The sequence below is a fragment of the Saccopteryx bilineata genome, chromosome 5, assembly GCF_036850765.1.
Source record: "Saccopteryx bilineata isolate mSacBil1 chromosome 5, mSacBil1_pri_phased_curated, whole genome shotgun sequence".
Taxonomy (NCBI): domain Eukaryota; kingdom Metazoa; phylum Chordata; class Mammalia; order Chiroptera; family Emballonuridae; genus Saccopteryx; species Saccopteryx bilineata.
In genome coordinates, this window is record NC_089494.1 from 177,356,641 (window position 1) to 177,384,298 (window position 27,658).

Below are 27,658 nucleotides of genomic sequence, written 5' to 3' on the forward strand. Positions count from 1 at the left end.
GAATATGGTAGGTACCCTTTTCATTACTTAATGGTAACCACCCTTAAAAAAAACCACCACAAAAACACTTGACTTAAAAAAGGTAGCAACAGAGGAAAGAAGTATGGAACACAAACAAACAAAAACAAATGATAGAAAAACAAAAGAGAAGAATCAAACTAGATACAAAACTAACAGAAAGCAATTTATAAAATGGCAGTAGGGAACCCACAAGTGTCAATAATTACACTAAATGTAAATGGATTAAACTTACCAATAAAAAGACACAGAGTAGCAGAATGGATTAAAAAAGAAAATCCAACTATATGCTGCCTACAAGAAACACATCTAAGCAACAAGGATAAAAACAAATTCAAAGTGAAAGGCTGGAAAACAATACTCCAAGCAAACAACACCCAAAAAAAAGCAAGTGTAGCAATACTCATATCTAATAATGCTGACTACAAGACAGAAAAAGTACTCAGAGACAAAAATGGTCATTTCATAATGATTAAGGGGAAGTTGAATCAAGAAGACATAACAATCCTTAATATATATGCACCAAACCAAGGAGCACCAAAATATATAAGACAGCTACTTATTGACCTTAAAACAAAAACTAACAAAAATACAATCATACTTGGAGACCTCAATACACCGCTGACGGCTCTAGATCGGTCATCCAAACAGAGAATCAATAAAGATATAGTGGCCTTAAACGAAATACTAGAACACCTGGATATGATAGACATCTACAGGACACTTCATCCCAAAGCGACAGAGTATACATTTTTCTCTAGTGTACATGGAACATTCTCAAGAATTGACCATATGCTGGGCCACAAAGACAATATCAGCAAATTTAGAAAAATTGAAATTGTACCAAGCATATTTTCTGATCATAAAGCCTTGAAACTAGAATTCAACTGCAAAAAAGAGGGGGAAAAACCCACAAAAATGTGGAAACTAAACAACATACTTCTAAAAAATGAATGGGTCAAAGAAGAAATAAGCACAGAAATCAAAAGATATATACAGACAAATGAAAATGAAAATACGACATATCAGAATCTCCGGGATGCAGCAAAAGCAGTAATAAGAGGAAAGTTCATATCACTTCAGGCCTATATGAACAAACAAGAGAGAGCCGAAGTAAACCACTTAACTTCACACCTTAAGGAACTAGAAAAAGAAGAACAAAGACAACCCAAAACCAGCCGAAGAAAGGAGATAATAAAAATCAGAGCAGAAATAAATGAAATAGAGAACAGAAAAACTATAGAAAAAATCAATAAAACAAGGAGCTGGTTCTTTGAAAAGATCAACAAAATTGACAAACCCTTGGCAAGACTCACCAAGGAAAAAAGACACAGGACTCAAATAAATAAAATCCAAAATGAAAGAGGAGAGATCACCACAGACATCATAGAAATACAAAGAATTATTGTAGAATACTATGAAAAATTATATGCCACCAAATACAACAATCTAGAAGAAATGGATAAATTCCTAGATCAATACAACCTTCCTAGACTGAGTCAAGAAGAAGCAGAAAGCCTAAACAGACCAATCAGCAGGGAGGAAATAGAAAAAACTATTAAAAATCTCCCCAAAAATAAATGTCCAGGCCCAGACGGTTATACTAGTGAATTCTATCAAACATTCAAAGAAGACTTGGTTCCTATTCTACTCAAAGTCTTCCAAAAAATTGAAGAAGAAGCAATACTTCCAAACACATTTTATGAGGCCAACATAACCCTCATACCAAAACCTGGCAAGGATGGCACAAAGAAAGAAAACTACAGACCAATATCTCTAATGAATACAGATGCTAAAATACTAAACAAAATACTGGCAAACCGAATACAACAACATATTAAAAAAATAATACATCATGATCAAGTGGGATTCATCCCAGAATCTCAAGGATGGTTCAACATACGCAAAATGGTTAACGTAATACACCATATCAACAAAACAAAGAACAAAAACCACATGATCTTATCAATAGACGCAGAAAAGGCTTTTGATAAAATACAACACAATTTTATGTTTAAGACTCTCAACAAAATGGGTATAGAAGGAAAATATCTCAACATGATAAAGGCCATATATGATAAACCATCAGCCAACATCCTATTAAACGGCATAAAACTGAGGACTTTCTACCTTAAATCAGGAACAAGACAGGGTTGTCCACTCTCTCCACTCTTATTCAACGTGGTGCTAGAAGTTCTGGCCAGAGCAATCAGGCAAGACAAAGAAATAAAAGGCATCCATATCGGAAAAGAAGAAGTAAAGCTATCACTTTTTGCTGATGATATGATCCTATACATCGAAAACCCGAAGGACTCCACAAAAAGATTATTAGAAACAATAAACCAATACAGTAAGGTCGCAGGATACAAAATTAACATACAAAAGTCCATAGCCTTTCTATATGCCAACAATGAAATATTAGAAAACGAACTCAAAAAAATAATCCCCTTCACGATTGCAACAAAAAAAATAAAATACCTAGGAATAAACATAACAAAGAACGTAAAGGACCTATATAATGAAAATTACAAAGCATTGTTAAGGGAAATCGAAAAAGATACAATGAGATGGAAAAATATTCCTTGTTCTTGGATAGCAAGAATAAATATAATCAAAATGGCCATATTACCCAAAGCAATATACAAATTTAATGCAATTTCCATCAAAATCCCTATGAGATTTTTTAAAGAAATGGAACAAAAAATCATCAGATTTATATGGAACTATAAAAAACCCCGAATAGCCAAAACAATCCTAAGGAAAAAGAATGAAGCTGGGGGCATTACAATACCTGACTTTAAACTATATTATAGGGCCACGATAATCAAAACAGCATGGTATTGGCAGAAAAATAGACACTCAGACCAATGGAACAGAATAGAAAGCCCAGAAATAAAACCACATATATATGGTCAAATAATCTTTGATAAAGGGGCCAACAACACACAATGGAGAAAAGAAAGCCTCTTCAACAAATGGTGTTGGGAAAACTGGAAAGCCACATGCAAAAGAATGAAACTCGACTACAGCCTGTCCCCGTGTACTAAAATTAATTCAAAATGGATCAAAGACCTAAATATAAGACCTGAAACAATAAAGTACATAGAAGAAGACATAGGTACTAAAATCATGGACCTGGGTTTTAAAGAACATTTTATGAACTTGACTCCAATGGCAAGAGAAGTGAAGGCAAAGATAAATGAATGGGACTACATCAGAATTAAAAGTTTTTGCTCAGCAAGAGAAACTGATATCAAAATAAACAGACAGCCAACTATATGGGAACTGATATTTTCAAACGACAGCTCAGATAAGGGCCTAATATCCAAAATTTACAAAGAACTCATAAAACTCAACAACAAACAAACAAACAATCCAATAAAAAAATGGGAAGAGGACATGAACAGACACTTCTCCCAGGAAGAGATACAAATGGCCAACAGATATATGAAAAGATGCTCAGCTTCATTAGTTATTAGAGAAATGCAAATCAAAACTACAATGAGATACCACCTCACTCCTGTTAGATTAGCTATTATCAACAAGACAGGTAATAGCAAATGTTGGAGAGGCTGTGGAGAAAAAGGAACCCTCATTCACTGTTGGTGGGACTGTAAAGTAGTACAACCATTATGGAGGAAAGTATGGTGGTTCCTCAAAAAACTGCAAATAGAACTACCTTATGACCCAGCAATCCCTCTACTGGGTATATACCCCAAAACCTAAGAAACATTGATACGTGAAGACACATGTAGCCCCATGTTCACTGCAGCACTGTTCACAGTGGCCAAGACATGGAAACAACCAAAAAGCCCTTCAATAGAAGACTGGATAAAGAAGATGTGGCACATATACACTATGGAATACTACTCAGCCATAAGAAATGATGACATCAGATCATTTACAGCAAAATGGTGGGATCTTGATAACATTATAAGGAGTGAAATAAGTAAATCAGAAAAAAACAAGAACTACATGATTCCATACATTGGTGGAACATAAAAATGAGACTAAGAGACATGGTCAAGAGTGTGGTGGTTACCATGGGTGGGGGGGGGAGGACATGGGAGGGAGGGAGGGAGAGAGTTAGGGGGAGGGGGAGGGGCACAGAGAACTAGATAGAGGGTGACGGAGGACAATCTGACTTTGGGCGAGGGGTTTGCAACATAATTTGATGACAAAATAACCTAGACATGTTTTCTTTGAATATATGTACCCTGATTTATTAATGTCATCCCATTACCATTAATAAAAATTTATTAAAAAAAAAAACAAAACAAAAAACAAAAAACTGGATTTAAAAAAAACTGCAGAGTGACCCTGTCTATTCTGCTTGGGTAAAACCAAATGAGGATCAACCAGACTCAGGAGGAAGAGAGAAGTCAATTGCATAGGAACATAGAGATATCTATGGAGCTTGAGGTGAGATGCCAAAGACAAGACCAGACATCAGAGAGGAAATCACACCTGGGGCCTGCCGAGCACAGTCTGGTGCCAGCAACAGGTTAGGTAGAGAGAGGCAGGCTGGCCTGCTATCCACCCCTGCGATAAGCCCTGCAGAAATGACACCCTCCAACAGCCAACAGCTAGGAATTTACTGACTCTCTTCTAAACTCCCCCATGTGCACTAACTTTTTCAACAGTCTGGAACATTCATAAGCTTCCCAAAATAAAGAGTTGTGTTCTCAGAGAAGTATTATAGAATAAAAGGGAAAGCCTCAATAATTGTGCTTGGGCTGACATACTGAAACCTATGCCAATTACATTTTATCATTACAATGACTTCTAATTATCTTTTATGCCATGCTGAACCCCAGAGCCTTCATAATCTGGGCTCCAGACTCAAATTATTTCATATTACTTCTCCTCTCACTTCCAGGACGTTATTCAACCAAATCAGAGAAGTCTCTCCTGACGTCTTCAAATCACACAATGCCAATCATGCGTAGGCTATATCTTCTGTTTATCCTTTGTCTATTCCTAACCTACCCATTTTTCAATGTCCACTTAAAACCATCCATCTCCATAAGTTTTCTATAACTAATTTCAACCAACTTTCCCATCTCTAAGCCACTAATATGCTTAGAAACTCCACACAGTTAAACCCTTGAATATATATTGCCTTGTGTCAGTCTCTTTTTGTATTTTGTGTATTTTTCTCATCTTTCCAAGTAGATTATACAGTGTGTCTGTAAAGTCATGGTACACTTCTGACCGGTCACAGGAAAGCAACAAAAGATGATAGAAATGTGAAATCTGCACCAAATAAAAAATAAATTCTCCCAGTATCATACCTATTCAGTGCAGTTCAATGTGGGCTCACACACAGATTTTTTAGGGCTCTTTAAGTAGCTATCCCGTATAGCCTCTACAGAATCATCACTGACTGATGGCCTACCAGAATGGGGTTTCTCCACCAAACTGCCGGTTTCCTTCAACTGCTTATCCCACTGAGTAATGTTATTCCTATGTGGTGGCGCTTCGTTATAAACGTGCCCATATTCACGTTGTACTTTGGTCACGGATTCGAATTTAGCGAGCCACAGAACACACTGAACTTTCCTCTGTACCGTCCACATCTCTACTGGCATGGCCGTGGGCTGCTCCGCTGTATACACAGTGTTACATCATCATCTGTGCATGCACACATGCTGCCACATCATCCTACAGAAACTAAGAGGGTTTTCCTTTTATTTGGTGCAGATTTCTATTGTCTTTTGTTGCTTTCCTGTGAGCGGTCAAAAGTGCACCATGACTTTATGGACACACTATAGTGATTAACGGCTATATTTTATTTGTCTTGTGTATGCTAAACGTTCCATTCCAAATTCTGAGTCATGTAGCAAATATCAAACAAATGTCTGTTGATTAATTAGAAAATATTCAGAACATCATAGGTTCATAATCTGCTTTAAACCATGGGAATTAGCTATTTAATTGTGCACTAGCTATGGCTCAAAAATTATGTGTAAAATGATATCAACATTCCTCTGGTGAGAACAAAGAGGTACAGAGGAAAATTTTTCTGAAGGAAGAACAATCTATAAATCTAATACATTTCTGTGTTTTATATAAATATGTGTTACATATGCTTTTTCACTTTTCTTTCCACAGTCATCAAAACAAATTAGAAGTGTGTGAAAATCATTACAAATATTTTCTTGACCTATAAAACTCTCTACCAGCTGTACCCCAGGCTTTTTGTTATACTTATCCTTTCTTTACACTATTTTCAGCATTACAGAGTTTAATATACTAAATTTTTCATAAAATAATAAAATTAAAATAATTTAAATATTAATAAAATGAGGTCTAGTGACATATGCTAACAATGTTTTGTCTAAAACTGATATCCGATTCCATTTACATGTTAGACATACATGATATGGGGAAGTCAATAATCAGGAAAATAAAGATCAGAATCCAGTTCTTCTTTCAGAGGCTTTATTTTATTTTCTTACCTCTGGACAAGGTTGAACTAGGTATTGCAGAGTAATTTTCTGCTAATTCTCTCTCATTTTCTGCTAAGTTGCTCTCATTTCCCCTTCCTCGTGTGTTCAACCCCAACTATAAGGAGGAAGATGAGTGCGGGAGCACAATTGGACTTGCTCTGTTGTGTGGCATTTGATTTTAGGATACCATTCCCAGTCTTCTCCTGGTCCTCCATTCTACCTAGTTCTGACAGTCAGAATTATTGCCATTGGTCAGAAGTATGGGACAGTTCAGTAAGTATGTAAATCTTTTTAAAGTGGCCTGAAATAAGCTAGCTAAATACAGATTTTCCAGAGAAAAACAAGCAAGCATATTAAACCTATTTATATAGATTGTAACATCAGAATATCTTACAAAATAGTAGATTCTAAATGATAGAAGACTTTCTGTGTCTTCTATCTGTGTCTAATTTGATCAGAGTAGTGTATACACACACACACACACACACACACACACACACTACAGCAGCCATTGGGACATGGTACTTGGATCTAGCTTCTAGAAAGAACTTGCAAAAACAAAAAAAAAAAGAACTTGCCATTCAGCAGCAAGGAATGCAGTTACTGAAAGCTCCCAGTTGTTACTGCCTTCAATATTCACCTTCTCTTTAAATTTATTTTTTATTAAATTTATTGGGGTGACATTGGTTATTAAGACTATATAGGCTTCAAGTGTACAATTCTATGATACATCATATGTATAGTGCATCGTGTGCCCACCACCCAAAGTCAAATATCCTCTGTCATCATACACTCAACCCCTTCTACCCTTCAGTATCCCACCTTTTCCTCCGGTCACCACCCACAACCATCTGTGTTTACGAGTATTTGTTGGTTTGTTTGCCTTGTTTGTCCATTTGTTGCTTTCAGTTTTACATCCAAAATATGACTGAAATCTATGTTCTTGACTTTTTCTCTCTGACTTATTTCACTCAGCATGGTATTTTCAAGATCCATCTATGTTGTCAAATGGCAATATTTCATCTTTTCTTGTAGCTGAGTACTATTTCATTGTATACAGGGGGTCCTTAGGTTACAACACCGTTCTTGTTCTATGACAGTGACATAACTCGAATTTTGGTGTAAGTCAAAACACACCCTAGCCTAACACAAACAGAACATTTGTGCTTTCAACAGTCCAAAATGGCGTAGGTAAGCATGCTGGGGACTCCACCTCCCTCCCTCATACGCTGCGTTTCTCCATTTTCTTCCACCATGCACATCCTGAGGACTCCCTGTATATGTACCACATCTTTTTTATACAATCATCTTTCAAAAGACACTTTGTGTGTTTCCATGTCTTAGCCACTGTGAGTAATGCTGCAGTAAACATAGAGGTGCATATGTCTTTGCAAGTAAATGTTTTCCAAATTTTAGGGTAGATGCTAAACCTCACTAGCTATTAGGAAAATGCAATTAAAACAACAATGAGCTATCACTTCTTACCTGTTAGAATGGCTATTATCAACAAGACAAGAGTAGCATATGTTAGAGAGGCTGTGGAGCAAACAGAACCCTCATTCACTGCTGGTGGGAATATAAACTGGTACATCCACTATGGAAAACAGTATCAAGGCTCCTCAAAAAGTTAAAAATAGAGTTACCATATGACCCGGTATCCACCTTTTGAGCCAGGTCATTCTTCCCTGACAGCCCCTGCCAATAATTGAGAGTGGTATGCTTACCTGGACCCAATAGATTCTTCCCAGTACTAGACTCCTCTACCAGATATCTGTGATTTGGAGCTCTGTTGTTTTGGCCAGTGCTTTGTCACATTTGCATCATAGTCTGAGGCCTCTGCTTAATCCTTCTCCAGCCTCTTTTCTTTTGCAGATGTCATATCTATTTCTTTTTCCATTATTTCTTTTTTTTTAATTATTTTTATTTATTTATTTATTCATTTTAGAGAAGAGAGAGAGAGATAGAGAGAGAAGGGGCAGGGAGCAGGAAGCATCAACTCCCATATGTGCCTTGACCAGGCAAGCCCAAGATTTTTGAACCGGCGACCTCAGCATTCCAGGTCGACACTTTATCCACTGCGCCACCACAGGTCAGGCATCCATTATTTCTCTCAGGCATTCTTCTCCATCAGATTTCTTGGGTTGCTTATTCTGTCTCAGTATTTTCTCCTCAGAGAACTGCACTAAGGCACACATCAATATTTTTAATTTTATCTTATAACATTTGAGTTAAAAAATAATGAGTGTATAATCTCCATGTATACATGTGCATGTCTGTGCATGAACACACACATAAACACATAATTATCTCATGCACAGCACAAAGCAAGACAAATACTTTTCAGTTTTTAGAACTATTTATCTTACCTCAACATTCATTTAAGTTACTCCTAAATGTATTACCCTTTAATATTAGGAAAAAATCATTTCACTTTAACAGAAACTAAATCATAATGTAAATAGGGTTTAATAAGCAATGTCTTTGCATTACACAGGAGAAAGTCTGCATATTATTATTTCTTATAATCATAGCTATTTATAAAAGGGTTTTTGTTTTTTGTGTGGATAAATGCAATGCAACAAATTTTCATTAGGCTACTAATAAAAAACCAAAAAATGTATTCCCACAGGTCTATACTAAAAAAATATATACTCTTTTGCCTGAGTCATACCCACTGTTATTATGAGAAAAATAAAATGTATAATATTAAGACAGTTCTGTTCTCCATAAATAACAACTATTAACACTGGCATAGCGGAAAACATCCACTGAACAACAATCTTGGTTAAAAATACCTATTTTAAATATAAGATCAAAGTAAGTATCTTAAATAGAATGATCAAGGAATGTAAATGGGGGAGGATAGCAAATGAATGTTATCCTTCAACACAGTCATCTTGGGAGACTATAATTTATTCCAATGAAGCTATTTTGGTCACATAGTCTTATACTTCACTTTGGGAATTATCTTACCATTTAGTTTATAAACCATTCAAGAAAACAAGTCACATTGCTATATATTTATATATTTACACATTTTTTAATTCTTCAAATATCTACCTTATTCATAGTACTTATTTTTTTAGTGAGATAGAGAGACAGAGACACACAGGAGGAAAGAGAGATGAGAAGCATCAACTTGTCATTGCTGTACTCTTAGTTGCTTACTGATTGCTTCTCAGAATGCCTTGACCAGGAGGCTCCAGCAGAGCCAGGGACTCCTTGCTCAAGCCAGCACCTTGGACTTAAGCCAGCAACTATGCAGTCATGTCAATGATCACATGCTCTAGCCAGTGACCCGCGCTCAAGTTGCTGAGCCTGCTCAAGCCAGCGACCTCCGGGTTTTGAACCTGGGTCCTCAACACTCTATTCATTGCACCAACACCTGGTCAAGCACATAGTACTTATTTCTAAGTAGCTTCTCAGGTTTTCCAAAAATGAAATAAACTCTTAAAGAATAAGGATTTTCCAAATTCAAAGATTTCTTTTATTTTTTAATAAATTTTTCACATTAATTCTTAGAAAAGAAATTTTGGAAGTTTCAAACAATGGCAAAATTTCTTGAATGAGCTAATAGCTTTCAACTATCAAATTTGAAAAAACAACATATATGTTCTTTTCTGTTTGCTAAAAATTTTGTTTTCAGCCCTGGCCAGTTGGCTCAGTGGTGGAGCATCGGCCCAACATGTGGAAGTCCCAGGTTTGATTCCCAGCCAGGGCACACAAGAGAAGAGCTCATCTGCTTCTCCACTCTTCCCCCTCTCCTTTCTCTCTATCTTTCTCTTCGGTTCTTGCAGCCAAGGCTCCATTGGCGCAAAGTTGGTCCAGGCGCTGAGGATGGTTCCCTGGCCTCCACCTCAAGGGCTATAATGGCTCCAGCTGCAGCAGAGCCATAATGCCCTAGATGGGCAAAGCATCTCCCCCTAGTGGGCTTTCAGGGAGGACCCCGGTCTAGCGCATGCAGGAATCTGTCTCTCTGTCTTTCGCTCTCACTTCAGAAAAATACAAACAAAAAAATATGTTTTCTTGCCTCTTAACGACAGGCCATTTCTCTTTAGACTCCACTTAAAATATTAAAGCCTAATTTTCCCATATGTTATCAGAATATGCTTGTTCCTTTGGATTTACAAACAACCCTCTATGAACCTTTGGTAAATTTGGTCCCTTCTTACAAGTAAAAATTTTTAAAGATTTCCTCTCTATAACTGAGCTAACACAGGATTAGGTTGTCAAATCAGACAAACGTGATCAGAGATTTTAACCAGTTTTAGACTCCAGTAAATAATTTAGATTAAAATAATCAGAAAAAAACAGAAAGTTCTGAGATGTCAAAGGTGGTTCCCTGACCCTTTTTTGCTGGTCCAAGTCCACCCTTCTGGCCAAGAAAGGATGAGGTTTCTAAAGGAAGTTCATGAGTTCCTCATACAGTATGAAACATCTTCATTTTATACCCCAGAGAGTTCTATAGTTTAGGAGATATTCTCTAGGGCAGTGATTTTCAACCTTTTTTTTTCATGGCACAAACACACACTAATTACTAAGGTCAATGCTCCTGACTAAATACAACCATTTTCATCTCATGGCACAAATAAATTAGTTACTAAGGAAGAAGAGGTCAGGGCCCCTTTTTCTTTAGTAATTAGTTTATGAGTGCGTGAGAAACAAAGGTTGAAAACCACTGCCAAGCACCTAATCCTACTTTTGTTTGCTAGGTATGCTTTGGCTGTACATCATGTTGAAGGCATTTTCTAGATAAGGCTTTGCTCCTACCAAATATCATCACTCTTTTTTCCCTGGGATGTAATTGATAAAGAGATTAAAGCTGTCTTAACTCCTCCTTTTCAATCACCTATCTAACACAATTTTAAGAGTGAAGAGAAAAGAAAGAGAAGAAAATAAAAATAACCCTCAAAATTCTCATTAGTTTTTCGTTGCACATTGAGACACCTTAGATGTTCATTGATTGCTTTCTCATATGTGCCTTGACCGCGGGCCTTACCGAGTAACCCCTTTCTTGAGCCAACGACCTTGGGTCCAAGCTGGTGAGCTTTTTGCTCAAACCAGATGAGCCCACGCTCAAGCTGATGACATCAGGGTCTCGAACCTGGGTCCTTAGCATCCCAGTCCGATGTTCTATCCACTGTGCCACCGCCTAGTCAGGCTATGGTGTTTCTTGACCTTGAGATTTATGGTAGTTTAATTTTTTTTTAATTGGTGCACACCAATTAGTCAAAGATGGTATGCAGAACTCTATGACTCACACTAGTCTGGTAAATAAAATTCACCCTCTGGGTAGACAAACCACTAATCTTCTAATAGAAGAATCTATGATAAATTATGGTTCACAAACAAAAATGTAGACATGTGTCCGGATGCCACTAATCGCCTATGAAAGAACTTTAAAGAGTAAAGCCATTATTTGCCAGTACAGAATATGTGTGCATAGCCATATTGGATATTAAGAAAGAATATGAGTCTTATTGCAATCTTGTCAGATTTCTTTTTTTTTTTTTTTTTGCATTTTTTTTTTTTTTTTTGCATTTTTCTGAAGCTGGAAACAGGGAGAGACAGTCAGACAGACTCCCGCATGCGCCCGACCAGGATCCACCTGGCACGCCCACCAGGGGCGATGCTCTGCCCACCAGGGGGCGATACTCTGCCCATCCTGGGCGTCGCCATGTTGCAACCAGAGCCACTCTAGCGCCTGAGGCAGAGGCCACAGAGCCATCTCCAGCGTCCGGGTCATCTTTGCTCCAATGGAGCCTTGGCTGCGGGAGGGGAAGAGAGAGACAGAGAGGAAGGCGTGGCGGAGGGGTGGAGAAGCAAAGGGGCGCTTCTCCTGTGTGCCCTGGCCGGGAATCGAACCCAGGTCCTCCGCACGCTAGGCCAACGCTCTACCGCTGAGCCAACCAGCCAGGGCCAGATTTCTTACAATGACTTTCAAGATTCTATAAGATCTGTTCCCACAAAAACCCCAACTGTTCTCTGACTTTATACAGTATTACTAATTCTCTGGTCACATATTACTCATAGCCCTTCAATTGTCTATTTCACTCCACGTGAATTGCTCTTCTCTAGACATGTGTAAGGGCACTTCCTCATGCTTCTTCTAAATGGATCTGTTCTTATTATCTTTCCTAAAATAGCAAATCATTCCCATCATCTGCTCCAGCAATGTACACAGCTCTACATTTGTGTGCATTGCAATTATCACCTTCTACTATATCTTACAATCTTTTTCATTCATTTTGCTTATGTTATATCTCTACCAAGAAAGCCTAAGAACAAAAGGGATAAGGATTATTTATCAATCAGTTTTATTTATTTATATATCCCAAACTTAAAATACAATAGATGCTCGATTAATATATACTTATTGAATGAATGGGTAATTACGTATAAAGTTTTGTACATTGTAAATGTATTGCAATTTTTTTAGAAAAGATAAACAATGATGCAAGAAACACAGATATAGGACAATCAAGAAGAAAAAACTAAATAATTTTAAGTCTAGCTGAAAAATTCATTCTAAGTATGTGAAAAATTTATTAATTAATCAAATTTAAATCATGGTTTAATACCACACAGAAGAGAGATTAGAAATCAAGGGCCCAATGCATTGATTATAATCTACTTGTGATAAAATAAACCAGCTTAGAATAAAAGGTAATATGTAAGCTATGTAAGTGTTTTATATTCATCTAAATCCAAGCTCTACCACTTATTAGAATTAGATCAAGCCCTTCAATGTCTCCTAGCCTTGAAAAACTTACCTACAAAGTAACAATGCTTACTTTATAGTTTTCTTAGGACCATTAATATTAGATACTTGATATGAAGTACTAGTCCCAGGGAATGATTCAATAAAATAATAGCATTCCTAAGATTTTTTGGAAATAATTCAGAGGAAGATCTTTTACTTCTATCAGTAAACATATAATTATTTAAATGCAGCAAGGAGGTTCACACAATTCATAGTACAGTTTAGATTTACAGAGATATAACTCCTCTGTTTTGTTCATAACTAATCTGTCCACAAAAATAGACACTCAAATAAATTTATATCTAGTTTAAATAATTTAGAGGGTCACACAATCTATCCATTCATATTTTTACTAATAAAAATATTTAATCTCTACCATAGCCACCCCTCTGCTGCTTCCCTCCTTAAGTTGACCTCCGGAAATATAAGGGGAGGAATATGGTACCTTGTGACACAGCAAGCAAAGACATCCTTCATTTCATGCAAACACTGTTTCCTGGAGCAATGACCTTTGTCTTCAGGTCCTTATAATTTAATTGCCTCTGATAACCCAAGCTACCTCTGGAAATCTTATGGTTGTCTCTTAAATTTATGCTGTCTTCATAGGTCACTGACCCTTGAGTGATTACCGTTTACTTCATCCAGTCTTCCAACCTGGAGTTTCCCACCTGATTCGGTTTGGAATTACCTCCTAACCTCACCAGGAGCTTCCTCTTAATAGCGTTCCGATAACACCCTCTCTGAGTACATGACAGATAGGAAGGCCATCTGGGCACTCCTTTTATCAGGCTTACCATAGCCTCCACAATAATTGCTTACATACACCTTCTTAGTACAGAATAGATTAACAATGTATACCAGTTGCCCAGAAAATCCTGGGTTTTGTCAATTGCCTCAGTGTGATTTCTTTTTCTCTAAAATATTTTGCCCACTAGATGATAAATTGAATTGTCACCCTACAAATGGAAGGGAATGTAAAAGGCCCTGTTTTTACCCTCCCACTTATTTGTCTAAGGTCTCCGTGACTAGCATCATCTCCTTGGAAACCAAAAAAGGTGAAATCAGGATGCAAAAGCCCTATTGTTTTTCTTTCCTCTTGAAATCCTTCCTCCTCTTCTCTTTCTTTTCTCCTCTTCCTCTTTCAGACTCTGAAAAAGGCCAATCTTTTAAGACACACAAGGATATTTCTTCCACATTTCAGGAGACATCTGTAGGCTGAGTCCTCTAGGCTACATTTCTGGTAGATAAACAAATTTTGTTTAATTTTTTTCTTAAAGAAATAGCCTTGCAAAGTTTATGCTGTTACATAATACTGTTTTTTAATGAAAGAAGCTGAACATTTGCCTCATACTCTCTGCTCTGCCAGAGCTCATTCTGCCTATTAGGTCATTTTGAGGGGGTAAAACTGTAATATCTTCATTACTCTCCTTAAAATGTTTTCTTTTACTAAGTTTTTCTTAATGATTTCTTAAAATCTTATATGAATTCAACTGAGATCTCCTTCAAAGAGATTAAATTAAATTACTTAAATACCAAAGGCAAGAAAGAGTGCTCGATAAATTATAAACTAAGTATGTCTTAATCGAAAGATGAAACCAAAGCTGAACAGAAATAAAACTGTAAAGTTAACAGTTTGCCTCAAAACTGCCTCCACATTTCTAATCAGCATCCTCCTCTCACTAAGGCAAGTTCACCTTTAAGCATCTTACTAGCTATTCCTCCGCCAGGTTATTCTTCTCTATAAACCAAGTGTTTTGTTCTTTAAAAAATATTTTAGGGTACCATTTTATCTGCTATCAATATGTACTTCCCTCTATCAAAAAAAGAAAAAACTGGGAAAGTTTTCATGGAAACTATGTATGTTATATATCTGAAGAAATAATGTGAGTCTGGAAAAATATGTATCTAGCATTTGGATTCCACAGCAGGCACCAATGAAAAGGACAGTAAGGAAATAAATGACTTTTGAGTTGGCCAAAGAAAAGTGTCTGTCACAACCTCCTCTCATTCCCAATGTTCCTAGAACTGGGCCCTATATTTAAATTGCTGCCTACTATAGGATCCAAATACTAGATTCTCATTTTCACAGAACCACAGTAATAGATTGGCATGTGACAGATTTCTGGCCAGAGAACCCTGAGTCAAAGGGGGAATTTGAGACCACATTACTTCAAAAATAAAAAAACACTCTCAGCACAGGCTGTTGACATTCCAGAAAATGCCAATATCACTCTGAAGCAGTGATTTTCAACCGACGCGCCGCAAGAATTCTTAAAATGTGTAACACCTGACAATTTAATTAAGGGCACTGACCTCTTTTCCTTTATATTATCAAATAAAAAGTGACAGCAGCCAACACAACAATAGCTATCTGGTGTACATGAGTCAAAATTATACCTACTTTTTTTGTCAGATAGGCAAAAAATATAACGTATTTTTTGATGTGCTGCAAAATTTTAGTAATTAGTTTATGTGTGCCATGAGATGGAAAAGGTTGAAGATCACTGCTGTGAAGAAACTCAGTTATTGAGAAGGCCCCAGCAGGCGTCCCCAAACTACGGCCCGCAGGGGCCGCATGCAGCCCCCTGAGGCCATTTATCCGGCCCCCACCACACTTCCGGAAGGGCCACCTCTTTCATTGGTGGTCAGTGAGAGGAGCACTGTATGTGGCGGCCCTCCAACGGTCTGAGGGACAGTGAACTGGCCCTCTGTGTAAAAAGTTTGGGGACCCCTGCGTGTGGAGGGACTTTGATTGCATCAGTATAGAACTCAGTCTCCTTGGAAAGAAAAAGAGACTCCAGGTTGACAAATGACGGGAGATAGAGAGGAACTGGCCCCTGTTCACGTGATCTGCACTCATGTACTGACCATGATCCAGGGTGTTATATTGGGCTTCCATTACAAGATGAGGTATGTGCACACTCACTTCCCCATCATCATTGTTATTCTGGAGAGGGTTCTCTTGTTGAAATCAGAAATTTCTTGGGTGAAAAATATATCCTCAGCATTCAGATGAGGTCAGGTGTTGTTTGTTCAGTATCTCAAAACCAGAAAGATCAGTTAGTTCCTGAAGGAGATGACATTGAATTTGTATCTAATTCAGCTGTTTCGATTTAGCAAGCCATAATAACTAAAACGAAGGGTATAAGAACATTTGTGGATGATATCTATGTTTCTAAAAAAAGGAACAGTTCAGCAGGCTGATGAATAAGATCTAAGTTGTCCACTTATAGAAACAGCAAGATGCCGGATGATTCCTCAGACTTGTGATATTTTAAAGGTGCAATAAAAGCCATGTATTGATTTGGGCAAAAGGGGGCAGGGTTCTAGTAGCATCTGGGAAAGATTTTATTTGCTGACATTGAAAAAATATATAGTAATAGCTAATCCCACCCTTTCTTTCCTTCAGTATAGAACTCAGTCTTCTTGGAAAGAAAATAAGGCTACAGGTTGACAAATGGTAGATGATAAAAAGGAACTGGCCACCATTCACACCATCTCCAATCATGTAGTCATGTACTGACCTTGATTCAGGGTGTTACCTTGTATATTGGCATAAACCCAGTGATTGCAGCAGCAACCTTGAGTGCTAAAGTCAAGAAAAGATGCTGATATGGTGGAACAGAAATATAGAAAAGATACTGTTCTGGGTGACACTGTAGAGAAACCCAACACCAGCCCTCACCACCTAGAGATTTGTTATATGAGAAAATAAACCCTACTTGATTAAGCCTCTGTTTTCAACTGAATGTATTTCTACAAGCATAAGGCTTTAACAAATTGAACCCATTTTTATTTCATTTTGTCAGAGTAGAATCAGCCTTAGTTGAATTTTAGAAGTTTTAATTAAATGATTAATGAATTATTTATTACCTCTGCTGCCTTGCCTTTTCCAGAGGCTAGCTAGAGCATTTCGTGAGACGAAAGATCATGTCAGTAAGCATAGAATGAATTTTGGGTATATTATAGATTTTCTTTGTTCTTTTAAAAGTCAATCTCAGATGTATGTTAGGACCAATATGTATTTTTCTCTCTCATAAGACCTTTCAATGTTTTATTTTTCATCATTTTAAATTCATGAAAACCAAACTTGTTCATAGCACATTGTGAAAATATTAAGTAATAAGTGGATCCTTTTTTTTGTAATCAAAAATAATGAAATGTATTGCTTTAAAAATTGCAAATACCTAGGTCACCATGTGATTTATATACTATAGACAAACTATTATTTCTGGTCTAAGCTACACATGTAATAAAAAAAGATTTATTGACTATACAATGATTTTATTTACTCTTTTATGGCCTGTTCATGTATGTTAATCATTGCTCATGCTAGATATTGTGCATTTCTGGAACAAACAAAGGTTCTCAGACATAAGGGAGCATTAAGAATTGTCAAAAACACTAATTAATGTTGCAGATTTCTAGTCTTAACCTCCAAATTCTTATTAAAAGAATCTATGATTGTAGCAGGTGATCCACTTATTTAATAAGCACTCCAGAAAATTATGATGGAATAGAATCAATAAAAGAGCATTTGAACAACTGTCTTGAACGCAGGGACAATCTTTCTAGTTCTCCTCGTTCAGAAGGTTCTTAACCACTGGATAAAGGACTTTCTAATGAAGAGAGATCTAGGATTTCTACATACAGTCTTGAATAAATGAAAGCGTAATATATATAATAAAAGTATAAAATGTTTTTATTTGTGTTTGCTGTCTTTGATTTTTCTCTTTCTGTTTCTCATTTGGTTTTACTGAGTTTATATTATCATACTCTGTTATTATGGAAAAATGTTAGGTAAAAGTTCTGACAAAAATTGGAAATTTTATATGTTCTTTATATTTATTAATATTTGTAGTTCTTATTGATATTGATTATCAGGTTAGCTATACAAATTGATTGGCTCATGAGCAAAATTTCCACTTTAATCCTCACATTTAATTCAAGTCATAATTTATTGTCACTCCAGCATTCATTCACATATAGATTACTTCATTCAAAAATTTATAACTCAAATTCACATTTTCCTATAAATTAGAATTGTTATAACATTTGATTATAATTTTCTTCAACCCTCTGATCTTCTAAGGATAGAATTTTTGAGGATAGATAATTTTGCATTTTTTTTCCTTTTTTTTTTTTTTTTTTTTTTTTAAGAGTGAGACAGAAACATTGAGCTGCTCCTGTATGTGCCCTACCGGGGGAATCAAACCAGCAACCTCCACACTACAAGACACTACAAGCTATTTGGCTAAGGCTTAATGTTTGTTTGTTTGTTTTCCCAGAGACAAAGAGAGGGGAGAAGGAAGGAAAGCATTCATTTGCTGTTTCACTCAGTTGTACATTCATTGGTTGCTTCCCATGTGTGTCCTGACAGGGGATTAAACTGCAACCTTGTCATTTTGGGATTACGCTCTTAACCCATTAAGCAACCAGCCTTGGTCTGCATTTGTTTTCTTTATTCAATTTCTCTTGGCCATTTTTGTTTCTTTTATGTGATCAAATGTGTTTCAACATTGAGTCTAAGATAAACTATTTCTTTATGATTTGAAAGCACTTTGCATCATAAAAAATAATCATGTAAGCTTTTCTCCTTGGTATGGATGAAGTATTCCAAAAGAGTGTTCCTGGCCTGACCAGGCGGTGGTGCAGTGGATAGAGCATCCAACTGCGGACGACCCAGGTTCGAGACCCCGAGATCGCCAGCGTGGGCTCATCTGGTTTGACCAAAGCTCACCAGCTTGGACCTAAGGTCACTGGTTTGAGCAAGGGGTCACTCAGTTTGCTGTAGCCCCACAGTCAAGGCACCTATGAGAAAGCAATCAATGAACAACTAAGGTGTTGCAACAAAAAACTGATGATTGATGCTCCTCATCTTTCTCCATTCCTGTCTGTCTGTCCCTATCTATCCCTCTCTCTGATTCTCTCTCTGTCTCTGTTTAAAAATAAAAAATAAAAAATAAAAAACAAAAAAAGTGTCCCTGAATGTCAGAAACAAATGAATATAAAAAAAGGAATTGGCATAAAAATTATTGATTTTGAGTGAAATATATACTAGCAAATACATCAGAAACATTGGTCTAAGAAACTAAATATTTCTATTTATCTCTTCATTTTTAAACAAACATGCCCTTACAATCTCCCTCACCCCTCTGACCCGTCTATCTTCAGACTTCGGTATTACATTTGCTTTTCTTTCCTCTGGTCTTCAACATTCAGTTGCCCTTCCCTGCTGCTCTGTTGCTGCCTGGGGTTGACCTCTCTTCCCCATTCATCCTTTCCACCAGAGGCTTCTCCACCTCACATACCTCTGACTGCCATGGCTTCTCCCAGACTGCTGCTCTCTTCTCCTCCATTGCCTTTCCAATCCCCGTTCATGATTGACCATGATCCAAACTGCTGACATCAACTTGTTCAAAATATTTTTTGTATTATAATTTTTCTGTTTAAAAATCTGTTGTCCATTCTCTGTTCCTAAATTTTGACAGCTCTCTATTTTCCTGCATAGATTTGCTTGTATCAGCCATGCTACCCAAAGAGACTATATGGGAGTCGTTCTTAGCCAAGAGAAGCAGAGAATATAAGATGGAGACCAAGAGACTCAGGAATAGGAGGGAGTGACACATTTTTTACAAATCTGGAGAGTTTCAACTATTTTGTAAAACTACATATATGTGCTTGTTAAAATTTATACTCTAAATCAGCCTGTTTCAATAAGCAATCTTTTTTTAAGTGATAGGAGTGGAGTTAGACTCCCACATGCACCTCAACCAGAATCTACCTGGCAACCCCATCTGGGCAGATGCTTGAATCAACCGAGCTATCCTTAGTGGCTGGGCCAATTCTCAAACCCAATGAGCCACTGGCTTCAAGAGGGAAAGAGAGAGAGAAGGGGGAGAAGAAAGGAGAGAGAAGCAGATGGTTGCTTATCATGTGTGCCCTGACCGGGAATAGAACTCGGGATGTTCACATGTCAGGCCGACTCTGTCCACCGAGCCAACCGGCCAGGATCTCAATAAGCAATCTTAATTTTACAGAAATAATAGTGAAATCTTAAAACTCATTAGGCAGAGAAGCAAATGTGGTCAGGGTCTGAGACTGGAAAAGATAATACAGCCTGCGTGGGTTAAGCATCTAACCCTGAAATCCTGACTATAAAATGATTAACTAGGCATATGAGAAAAGCAAAAGCAAGTAGTTACACAAGAAGCATTCCAAATCTTTGATTTTTAAAAGTCTTTATCCCAAAGAATAACAATAAACAGTACAAATCAAAGGATAAATATTGAAGTAAGGTATCATTCAAAGGTTACAAAACTAAATATATAAAAACCTATTAGTATTTAGAAATCAAAGCCCAAGAAAATACAAAAGAGCATTTAACTTTCTAAAATAACTGCCAGGCTCCTGGTTAGGCAAGTTATACTTTAGGACTTAGGAACATATCATGAAATCTTTCCCTTATTTTAGCACATAACATAGCTTTGTATAACTGAAAAGAAACATACAGTACTGCTCATCAGTTTACGCTGGTCATAAGACAAACATAGAGTGAAATTTAGACTATAATAAATTATTCACAGTTGTTAGAGAAAATACAGGGGTTGGCAAAAGTAGGTTTGAAGTTGTGAGTTCACAAAACACAGTATTATTATTTATAATTATTGTATTGATGTTTTTGTATTATAAGTATAAACCTACTTTTGCCCACTCCTCTACATTACAACTCTAGGAAAGGTAATGCTGAGGTGAATTTCTGAAAAGAGGTAAGGTAGAGTAGAGCTAGAACATCATTCCTAAACTCAGTTATAAATTGTAGTCAAAAACTCTACCTAACGTGGGACCATGAAGTATAAGGCACATCACCCCCATGTCAACTTTGGCTGAGACAAGTCTGCAAGGGTGTTGAGCACAAACCAAAGCAAGAGGGTTTATGCAAACGGTATATTGATTCTTAAGTTTTGGAGATATAAAAATGAAATAATTTTTATCTAATTTCTGATTTAAAATGCTTAGCAAATTTTTCTTTCCTGTTTGTTAACTCTATTTTATGTAGTTCATACAACCCAGGTGCTTTTGGTTAGCTAGACTTAGCTTGGTCCATTTCAAAACTCCCAAATCGCCCTGGCCAGTTGGCTCAGTGGTAGAGTGTCGGCCTAGCGTGCGGAGGACCCGGGTTCGATTCCCAGCCAGGGCACATGAGAGAGGCGCCCATTTGCTTCTCCACCCCTCCGCCGCGCCTTCCTCTCTGTCTCTCTCTTCCCCTCCCGCAGCCGGGGCTCCATTGGAGCAAAGATGGCCCAGGAGCTGGGGATGGCTCTGTGGCCTCTGCCTCGGGTGCTGGAGTGGCTCTGGTCGCAACATGGCGATGCCCAGGATGGCAGAGCATCACCCCCTGGTGGGCAGAGCGTCGCCCCATGGTGGGTGTGCGGGGTGGATCCTGGTCGGGCGCATGCGGGAGTCTGTCTGTCTCTCCCTGTTTCCAGCTTCAGAAAAATGCAAAAAAAAAAGTTAAAAAAAAAACTCCCAAATCATATCCAGTTCTATGCTTTCCCTTTCTTCCTGAGTCCTGTGGTCATATGAGCAATACAGAAAGGAAGGAATGGTCTAACCTTAACCTCTTCCTTTCTAGGTTCAAAGGTACTCATTATTGGCAGGTAGAAGGATGCTGGGAAATTTCAAATGTCCTGTACTTGCCTGAATGAGATTATATAACTGCCTGTGAGTTATCAGTGCTGTGGCCTGGCAGTGACAGCTGTTTTCTCCTCCCTGGATGACAGGTGTCCAAACTCTGACTCTCACATAGGTTGCATATGAATACTTCCAAAGAGCCCTGCAGACATTTATCCCTGAAATCAGATCTGGTTCTTCCCTCATCTCTCATCTCGGCACCCAGCCATCTGCCTATAGCTTGGTAGTCTGCCCTCTTTTGTGCACTTCTGGGAGGACAGCTGGAGCCTGCACTAATCCACTAGATATATGAGGAACACACCTTTGCTAATCCAGCTGTGCCTTTTCCCTTCTCTCCTCAGTACTCTTTTCTCCTGATCAGATAGATACAAAGGCAGAACAACTAGGCTACTCCTGAAACAGATGAGATACCAGATCCTTTTTCTTATAATCACACTTAGGGGTTTCTCTCAGTTCCTCAGCCCAATCTCATTGTTTCCGAAATAAAAGGGAGCAGCCTCTTACCAAAAGCCTTGCACTTTTTTTTGAAGTATGTAATCTGGCATCCTCCCTTCCTCCTCTACAGGAATTTTAAACGTTTTGCAGGGAAATGGGGGAGTGGTGCAGGGTAGGACTCTAGTTTGGCCTCCTCCATAATTAATGCTAGGAAGATGGTGTCTAGTCCTAATTTTTAGGATGTGAAAGCAGCTTTTATCAGAATGAGGAATACTTAGTGCCTCTTATCCTCATTTTGGGCATTGGCTGCAACTTGAAAACATCATGTTAAATTATACCAGAAATAGTGACCTTTAGAGATGAAGTAGACTTTTACATGTCATTTTGCAGATTTCTACAAATCTTATTTTTAGGAAGAAGATGACACTGTTACACATGAGAAGCTCAGTGATTTGTCCAGATTGCACTCATGTCAATGATAGAGCTAAGACTATCTTCATTGCTACTTTCTTTCCTCTCTGCTATGTTACACTAGTAAATTGCTCCTACTTGCCTCCATCTTCCAGTTATACTATTACTAAAACCCTTATCCTTGACAGATTTGGGACTAAATCTTCAGATACAAAGTTGAAAACTCAATATCCAAATTAAAGGGAAGAAGTACTTGTTTATTTAAGGAAGATCCAAATAAATTATGGGGTGTTGGGCGGATAAAGTATATTATGCTCACTTTGTTAAAGATGGCTCTGCCCACATGGAGGCCGTCACCCAGGTGATATTAATGTGTGTTGGGGGTGGGCTAAAGGCAGGCAGAATCCTTGTAGCCTGGGGCTTGGTTTTGGGATTAAGCCTTTCCCACCCGTCTTGATGTGGGTTGGTACAATCCCATCATGCCTCAGAAAGTGACTGTATTAGAGACTTCCCTATTTTGTATATTGGATTAAAGGTTTGGATTTCTACACTATAAAATAGGGGCAGAACGGGAGCTTGCTCTTGGTTTTCTGAGATTATCATTTAGATGGCAGAGTGCTGAGAGAGAAGAGAGCAGAAAGAGGCCATGTGGCCAGGAGAAGCAGCCAAGATGGCGGAATATTGAGTGAAAGGCCGGTTTGTGCAGTTTGACGCTGGAGAAGGAAGGAGATGGGGAACAGAAGTGAGTAAGTCTGGTGAGCTAGGAACCTTTGATTCTAGGAAACTCGGATAAGTCAGTAGCTTTGTGAGCACTGAATGTGAGTGGGTTTTGGAGCCCAGTGTGTGTTTTTACTTGCCCGCTGGGTGCAAGCTAGAATTAAAGATGACAGCCCATCAGTTTTTGGCTCCGTTGTTTCTTTACCGACTGTCCAAATCCAATGCGAACCTGCATGAGCCGGGTGGCTATAGTGGCGGCCCTGGCTTCTGGCTTTACATGGGGCATGTTTTTTTTACCTGTATGTGTAAGTGTATAGCCATGGCTTCATAGTGCTTTGCAAACTTTCATAAGAACGTTTGGTTTAGAGTTTGTGTTGTTGCAAGTGAGTGTCACCTTTGCTGTGACAGATGATCAATCTAATCAAATGAGCAAGAAATCTTGACACCAGAAGATACCAAAATGACTTACAACCCATTGAATAGCAGTACATATCTTGACTAATCACATATCCAGAAGGAAATGACTTCTTCCTTAGCTTAGACTAAAGAATAACTATAAGTGGAGAGGGGCACTGAAATAAAACAGAAAAACCACAGGGAGTAAAACCTTACTATGACTCTTAAACAGTTAAACTGTACCTAACCGTGGTGTTCAACATGGACCAGAACAAAGCACAAATACTTTGTTAACACCAACTCATATTGAACTCTTGCATTACAACAAAAAGATATACTGGTTGTTCCAACAGCTTGCCTACAAGTTTTTACAAATTCACTGACCGAACCCTGCCAGACCACTTTATAAGTACTCATTTTGAACTTTCCCCTTTCGGGACACTACAGAGGCTCTGTCATGGTGTTCTCCTTTGCCCAGAAAATTTGTATGATAAACAAGTTTCCCTGATATTTTTTGCATGGAGGTTTCAAAAGCTTATAAGCACATAAGAGCAGGGTCAAATATTGTACAGATCATTATTACTGACTGAGTGGTATGCCCCCAAAATTGGTGTGTTAAAGTCCTAAACCCCAGTATCTTTAAATGTGAGTATATTTGGAGAGGACCTTTAAAGAGGTAATTAAGTTAAAATAAGGTAATTGGGGTAGGCCCTAATCCAATATGACTGATGTCTTTAATAAGAGAAGGAGATTAGGATGCAAACATGTACAGCAGGAGAACCATATGAAGGCACTGGAAGAAAACAACCACCTACAGGCCAAAAAGAAACACCTTACAAGAAACTAATACTGTGTAAAGCCGGTAGCCACGGCCACCATCACAGCCACCTGGCTCATACAGGTTTGCATTTGATTCGGACAGTGGTAATGAAACAGTAGAGCCAAGAACTGGTGGGCCATTAGCTTTAATCCTAGCTTGCACCCAGCAGATGAGAAATACACACAGTGGGAAAACACTTCTCTTTCCATTCAGGGCTCACAAAGCCACTGACTTATCCGAGTATTCCTAGAATCAAAGGTTTCTACCTCACTAGCCTTATTCACCTCTGTTCCCTATCTCTTTATCTCTGCACAAACCAGCTTCTCCTTCAGCACTCTGCCATCTTGGTTGCTTCTCCTCTGCAATGCCAATTTCAGGAACCAAGCGACAGCGAGCCCCTGGTCTGCCCCATTTTATACTGTAGAATTCAAAACCTTTAAGCCAATATACAAATAAGGAAAGCTCTGATACAAAGTCATTTACCTGAGGCATAAATGGGATTTCTCATAAGAGTGTACCACCCCATATCATGCAACAGTTAAGGGTGTGGGGGAAAGGTTAGTGTTGAGAAGATCTTAATATTAAAAGGGTAGAAAAGGCTTAGTCTTAAAACTAAGCCTTAGGCTATAATGACTTTGCCAGCTTATAGCCTGTCTCCCACACCTAATGCAAACTATAAGAGAGAAAACATATATATCATATTTATAAACTTATTTGACCAACATACTTCTAACACCTTGAACTCAGATTTCTAGCCTCTTGAATTTTAATAATGTAGATTTATGTTATTTAAGCCATCTAGTCTGTGGTGTTTTATTATGGTAGCCCTAGAAAACTAATATAAACTTTGTTAAATATTTTGGTATCTATAATTGTCACTGGAAAACCTCTTGCCTTAGTCTGTCCTTGCTTTTATAACAAATAGCATCATAAACTGGGTGGCTTATAAACAGCAAACATGTATTTCTTAGTTCCAGAGGCTGGGAAGTTTAAGGTCATGGCATCAGTGGATTTGGGATCTGGTGATATTGCTGTCTTCTCTCTGTAAACTCGCATGGCAGAAGGAAGGAGCTGGCACTCTAGGGTGTAATAATCTCAGTCATGAGAGCTATATCCTCATTTTTACCCAGAGAAGATAAATGATTTTGAATGTTAAACTAAAACAGACCCAGATGTTCCACCCTCAACACCATCCTAGCTTCTAATAGCACTACCTTTGGGATTAGAATTTCAACATAAAAAAAAAATGTGTGAGGAGACAAACATTCAGACCATAGAACCTCTGAAGAATTTCAACCTAGAAGAGAAGTGGGTAATAATCGGACCCACTTTATATTCTGAAAACATTGATTAGACTATAGGGTAGAAAACATATTGGAGATGTCTAGACTGAATTATATAGTCTAGCTAGGAAGCCCTTATACTAGCCTAGGTGATCAGTAAAGTGGCAGGTTGGCAGGCTAACGATGATGGTGGTAGTAGTGGTGATGATAAGTAGGAGAAAAAAGAGAAAGAAAAGATAGGTTTAAGAGCTATTAAAAGAAAATCTACTAGAATTTGTTGCTGAATCTCTTACAGTTTTAGCTAAAATTCAGATTCAGGTTCATTAGCAGAAAACCCAAAATGGCTTAAACACACAAAAGAAGTTTATTTGTATTTCATATAAGTTAAATCTATAGATAAGTAATACAGGGTTCCTTCTGTTGCTCCTTTAATATTCTTAGTTTGTTACTCTTCATTCGAGATGGTGACTCAAGCTCCAGCCACATTACAGGTAGCAGGTAGGGGAGTGATGGGAAAATAGGTGTGCAACCTCCTGTTTAAGACTTCTGCAGAATCCTATATGACATAGATAAACATTAGCTAAAACTTAACCATATGGCCGCACCTAGCTGCAAACAACCCGGGAAATGTTGACTTTGAATTAGATTCATTGCAGCTCCAAATAAAATTAGAGATCCGTTAACAGAGAGAAAGAGAAGAATGAATGTGGAGTTTGTCCCCATCCAAGAAGACCTTCTACAACAATTCTGAGCAAAGCAGTACATATTGTCCTATTCCATGGTTATTGACTGAAATACAAAAGAAACTAGATAGGGCCCAATGAGCACTCAGCTTAAATCAATCCCTACAGTATTTCAAAGTATATACCTACTTTGAGAAAGTTAGTAGCATCATTCTGTTACAAGGAAACATAAGGGGAGATATTAATAAGAATTAGATAATGAAGGCCTACCAATGCTTAAACCATCTTCTTGCACTCTATACATCTCCCCCAAACACTTACATAATAATCCATAATTAAACAAGTACAATAACAATTTAAAAAGCCAAGGAAACCACATTTGACAGGTTTTCTAAGCATGAGGTTAAAATATAAAAATGATGCATTTTCTGAAATGGAAATGGTATCTCAGAAAATAGATGTTGGTCAGAGTAATGGCGGAGTAGGAAGCGATACCGATAAATCTCCCCCAAAACTCAACAAGATCTTCAACCAGAAACAGAAAAACCTATACTTGGAGCCTCCAGATGCTTCACAATACACTCGAAGGTATGGTCGAGTGAAAAATTGGCTAAATATATAACCAAACCCTGAAGAACATAGGGAGTAAGAAATGCTCCGCCTTCCTCACTAACCTAAACAGGGCGGCTTTCTCTGGTAACTGTGAATATAGAAACTGAGGCGGGCAAAGGGGGTGAATACATCCAGGCCGCGCACAAAAGGCCGAACCAGGCTGTGGCACGGAGATCCTAGCGGAGGAAAAACTGTTCCTGTGGCAAGCCGGGCAATACAAGCTAACACTCGCGCCAAACCCAAACAAAGAAAGACAAGCGGGGCACCCATTTTACCCATTCTCCTGGTTGGTGCGCAGTTAGTGGGCGAGAGATCTCTTCCTAAGCCCCAGAAGTGGGTGTCCGTGTTGCCCCACAGAGAGGCAGGGTCAGAGG

General features: G+C 38.1%; 1 pseudogene; it reads left to right on the forward strand.

The window, feature by feature from the left end:
* The window catches only part of LOC136306589 (large ribosomal subunit protein uL6 pseudogene), a 32,496-nt pseudogene extending 16,014 nt beyond the window's left edge, over positions 1-16,482 (forward strand).
* The last annotated feature ends 11,176 nt before the right edge of the window (positions 16,483-27,658 follow it).